Below are 6,000 nucleotides of genomic sequence, written 5' to 3'. Positions count from 1 at the left end.
TCTGCATCTGCCTTTTAACACATAATTTTTTTTTAATAAACTTCTACTTCTGACTGTTTGCAGAAAGCTATTGGTTACCTTCAGTTCTAAAAACTAAATAGTAACAACTTTGGCCTACTAATTTTCTGAAACTTAATGAGTGCTTAAACAGCAATCTTGTAAATTTAGCCTTCAAAGACTTATTTAGTGACAAATGTCCCTCACAGAAGAGGACAGGGGAGTGGAAGAAAATACATGTACAAACTGTAGTAATCAGTGCCCTCATTTCTGTATTCAAGACATTCAGCTGTGACAAATTCTGCAATAAGCCTACACACTGGATTTTCCATTTGAGTCTCTGGTTTGTCTTAAAGATACATGAAAACATGTGCAAGGTGCTTGGCTACTAATAAAAAGAAAGTCGATCATAGCTTATATTTGCTACATTTATATGATCATTTTGGTAGCTTCAGGGAACTCCATTTGCTCTTGTGTCTGATCCCATGAAAACAATTTAGGATTTTGCTAGCAGTTTAAACAGGAGTAGGACTTTATCCTTAGTAGTCCTTATGGTCTCTTCACCAGGAGAATAACAAACTTTTCAATCTTCTGATTTTTTTTTTCTTTTTTCCAAACAAGTTCTTACTGGTTTGCAATATATGCTGCAGCGCACGATACTCTTCCAGACCTCCTCCCTTACATATTGCCAAAAAACTTGGGAGATGCTGATTTTGTTGAGCCAGACTCTCCAGAAACTTGTCAATGTGCCAGATGTGAACTGTCACCAAAAAAATTCCATCCACCAAACAAACTGCTTACTCAGAATGTGTCAGATTGCACTGTGGTACACTAAAACAATGTTTTTATTTAACACGGTGATGCAATTCAAACACAGTTAAAAAAGGGATCTTACAAATGATAACAGTAATTTCACAATCGCTGTGAAAGTGAAAAAACTTCTAAGAAAGGCAAAGCAACATTCCTTAAGCTTAAGCTACTGCTTACTTCAGCAATTGCTTTTGAAACAAAGAATGCTCATTAATAAAAGTTCTCTGATTTTGGGTATTGTTTTTTACCCTCAGTTGAGCATGTATGGTAATGTCTTATTGACTTCCTGCGCTAAAGGACTACCATAAAAATATCTAAGGAATCACCATATTTAATTGAATAAACTTCTTAAGCATGTTTCTTGGGAGATACTAACAGATTAAATATTTACTACCTAGATTCATATTGACAAGAATTACAGGTACTTTGTGATAATGAATATAGTTTCTGTAACTTTGACCTTTTCATTTGTCATGGGAATGAGTATCTTCTTACTGACTCCCAAACTTGAAAGCATCATAGCAGCAGGATCAGTATCATCTTGGGAAATGTAAACGTAAATTATAATTTGGAGTAATCTGAAAATATTTTAAAAGAATTTGGTGCCCTGAAATACACTGTGGTAAACTTGTGGACTACAAAGAAGACTGAATTCCCATTGTCCTTGTCACTAAAGAACTGAGAGTAAAATACTTCATCCCTTTCCTGAAGGCCCAAAGTTAGACAGTATCAAATGGCTGATACCTTAACGGTAAAGACGTTGAATTACAGTAGCACTGAACCAAAAGAAGTAAACTAACTTGTAACTTAGAAGAAAAAAGGAGAGAGAAACAAGAGCTCTCTATGCATAACAGACACTATTTTTCATTTCCTAGAAAGTGTCTTCCAGATGCCTCATTAATTTTCAACTACAGGTTTAAAATCAGTTGAACTGGATTTAAAATTTTTAGTCTTCCTGTGATTCAATCTCCACAAGAGTAAAACATCTATTACAAAACATATTAATTGCTCTGATATGTCTAATTATTTCAAGACAAAGCGAGTCAAAATTTCAATACAGCTCCAAGAATACAATCAACAACACTGACTAACCGAGCATAATGTTAAGTACATCCCAGAAGGTTAGATGACAACTTTGGATTCACTGCCTCATTTGAAAAAACAGAGAGCAAGAGGATTGTTGTGTAGCTGAAACCAAGAGTTCTGTGAAATCTTGCTATACATACATAATGCAAGAGATGTAGCAATTTTACACATGGAAAACTGCAGGTTGTTGAACTTCAGATCACAGCCTTTCAGGTACTAAATCATGGCAGGGTCTCTTTGCCTTTGGGAAGAAAAGGTGTGCTGCATCGCTGCCACTCAACTTCACAGCTGTCTGCACAAGGAATTCCTCTGTTTGCATGAATTCCAGCATTCAAACAGTGCCTGACATTTAGCAGCCAGGAACTTTAAAATATACACTAAGTAGAAGTTGGCAGATCCTTTTTAATACTAAAAGTAATCTGTATGTTGGCTTCTGATTGTTAGCGTCAGTTTTAAGTGAGAAAGTAAAACACTACTTTGGAAATGTTTCCAACTGCAACATTTATAAAAAGGAGTAATCATAAAAAATTTGAAGGCTCGTTCCCATTTTACTGTTGATCATAACTCCACCCAGATAGCTAACATGGTTAATGAAGTTTTAGTTAAATAAATAAACTTGCACACCTTTAACTGGAGAATAGAATGTCTGTGTTTTGAAGAGGAACAGGTAAACTCTGAGGGAAATCACAATACCCGGCTTTGATAGACTGTATTTCCCCAAGTTAAAACAAGACCTGAAATATTTACAGTTAAGAATAGCCTGCAAGGACAAAGTGAGAAGAATTAAAGAATAAACTGAAAAAAAAAAATGGACATTACGAATAGAAAAGAAGAATGAAGTTGAAAGTGAAAAAAAAAAAGTGAAAGCAAAAACTGAAATACCAATAATAAATACCAAAAAAAATCCAAAAACCAATTATGTAAGTTTTTCAGAGTTTTATGTACATCTATGGAAGTATTTTTACTGAGAATTAAGTGTCCAGGGCTATGTATGTGGGAGCTGGCGCGTGGTTTGGATTCCAAATCTTCCATTTGCAACTGTCACAAATATTAATCAATTTTCTGTTTCATAAGAGCAGTTACATTTAAAAAGAGAAACTTCAGTAGTTTACAAGCACGTATGGTGAGAAGTTGAACATTATTTCAGCCTCACTAAACACAGGTAATACATTCACTGTGGTTTATCCAAGCAAGCAATATTGCTATGAGATCTGTGCTGAGATAACACTTGGAATTTATGTGTGCTTCTCTCCCTTCTTGTTCACTTCTATAGGAAGGGAAAAGGCTATCTTTGGCATTACTCACATGCATAAACTCTAGAAAATTCAGGTTTTTCCAGTGTAGTCCTCTCCAGCTCACTAGCAAAGTCCTGGTTGATAGTGACTGTACAAAATCACTAATATTGATATATCTTGACTATTTGATCATAATGACAACTGTATTCCTCAAGGACAACTACAAATATTGTTTGAAACGTTCCTGCAATCCCATGCACGGAATTAAAGCTTATCTTTCAATGAATCCCATGCATGGATTTAGAGCTTAGCTCTCTCTGAGAAGCTCATAGCAAGTTAGTGGGGCTGTATGACCACCAGAAGTCAAGTAAACAGGGAAGCTTTTCTCACCATGTCAGGATGAAGCAGAAAATTGCCTAGAAAATTGCTACCAGAACGTTATTACAGTTAATCTCTCTGTGAGGAGAAAATTTCTGGGGCAAAATAACATTGCCCTGAGGCATGCACGGGCACCTCGACTTGCAGTGGGCTGAGGCTGTATGTGTACTTACAGGAAATAATGAGTAGAATGATGAAAACCCTACCAATAAAAATGAGTTAATTACTACAACAAAGCTAACAGCAAGTGAGAGAGCTCTTATTTTAATTTTGTATCACTTAAGAAAACTAGAAACCTCAAACAGAAGAGATTTTCTGCTCCTTAGAGATTTAAATTGACAACTTTTCTTTTCATATATGAAGAAAAACCTAAATGAAATTTGAAAGATCAAGTATAAACAAGAATGTGTCTGTACTATATTTTTAATTTCCCATCACTGCAATAAATGTGGGAGATGCTACTCCTTAATATCCAAGCGTTTTTAGGTCAAAGGCACTGAGCTCTTGCAGATCTATTCCCTATCAAGTTTTTCTCATCTCTTTTTCAAAGTGATTTTTTGTAAAAATACACCTTACATTTTAGTCCACAAAGAGATGAAATGCAGTCATGAGTGTAATAAACACTCAAGAAAGCAGATAAGTGGAAACTTGGAAACTTTCTCCATATTTCCATGCAATCAAAAACCAACTACTTGTTTTTTATCTTAAAGTTGGACTTAAATAATATTTGAGTACTTCTATATAGTGATAAGACAGGGAAGCTCAGCACAAACAATGAGGCAGAAATGACACCATTATCTGTAGTAAAATTAGTGGATTAAAGAGAATTTTTTAATCTAGCATAATCCTATATAGCAATGTTTTCAGGAGATATCCCAGTCAGAAGTATGAGAAACACTAACAATTATGTCATACATGTAGATCAGGAACATGCAGTCAGAACATGACTTTACAGCTGTTTGATGACCTCTACACAGATACATCTTCTCTTCAGCAGCGTCTCATTATCTTTGACAGTGTTCTGTTCAGACATCAAGATCTGAATGCAGAAAGCTATCCAAAGGGCGGAGCCCTTATGAAAACTTGTGAAGAATTATGATAAAGGTTTCCTAGATAACCTTTTTCGCTAGATGGAGTCACAAGAAGATTCAGACACTCCTCAACAAGTAGGATTTTTAGGGAGGTAGAGCAGGAATTCTGAATGTCTTAGAAGTTCCTGTTTTGAATGTTGCCACTTTTGTTTGTTCTCTGTTATGCTTATTATTTTGTTCTTTCTTTTGTGGTTGGAGAAAATTATTAATACTTTTTTTTAGCTTTTTCCACTAATACAGAATTCACAGTAGTGCTTGCTTACTTGTGTCAGATTTAGAAGAAGCTTGTTAACTACAGAACATTTTCTTGATTGCTAGCACAGCTTAATGCAGCACCTCATGCAGTGTGATAAAAGTCAGTCTGCCTAATTAGCACCATTTACAGACAGTGCTGGAAGACGTTGCTTTTGTAACCCTACCTGTATAAGGCCCTTTGTTGAGTATATTTGCATAACACCGTACTGAGTCATACAGACAAGCCATAGGAACAAACCTTAGCACAAGAATAGTATTTATCAGCATTTGTTTTTCCATATGATGGTATGATACTGTACAGAAATATGTTGGAACTCTGTTCCTGAGCAATTATAAAAGAACGCGTCTGAAAAACACTTGCTAAGTCTTTACCTCCATGCAGTAGAGAATGTTTCTCAAAGTTCAGAGCTCCTATTTAGCTGCAGAATAAAACCATGTTTTCCTGACCTGCAACTAATTACAAATGATCTATGCTTTCAAAAGGTTTCTGAAATATGTTCACATAAAACTTACACTTCACTGTTTGCATATGGAAGTCCATACGCAATTTCTTGTTTTGAAATATTAAGATGTCACTCTGACACATCTTTAACGCATGCCTGAAAACTCTTAGAAACTGAATTTTCTCCTCCTCAGTGATATACATGAGTACAATTCTACACTCACTTGTATAGCACCTAGAGATCAGGAGTTTATCACCAAAATAGCACCAAAACCCACTGAAAATGCACTGCACCTCATGGGTAAAGTCCTTTACACCAATAATGAATACATTTTTCTCCAAGGATGTGATAGTCTTTAAAATAAAAGGCATAAAACCACTTTGAAAGTCATTAGAACAAATAGCTGGGCAGAATCCCAAGTGTAGGAGAAGCCATCTCTTAACACAGAAGACGGTGCATGACCATTAGAGTTCCTTGGGAGATACCTTTTTTAAGCCACACAAAATAAACTGAGAGGTTTATAGTCTGCTGTCAGAGACGCCTGCGGCATGCACTTGTTCTGGAGTATACTTAGATTCAGGATCTCAAAGAGAAAAAGGAGAAAGCCACAGAAAACAGTAAGAGGGTGCATGATACAGGCTAGTACCTACATTTTTGTTTGTTTTATATAATTCTTGCTTTCCTACAATTTAAAATTGCAAACTT

The sequence above is a fragment of the Numida meleagris genome, chromosome Z, assembly GCF_002078875.1.
Source record: "Numida meleagris isolate 19003 breed g44 Domestic line chromosome Z, NumMel1.0, whole genome shotgun sequence".
NCBI classification, from domain to species: domain Eukaryota; kingdom Metazoa; phylum Chordata; class Aves; order Galliformes; family Numididae; genus Numida; species Numida meleagris.
The sequence above is the reverse complement of the archived record's forward strand: the minus strand, read 5'-3'. Positions refer to the sequence as shown.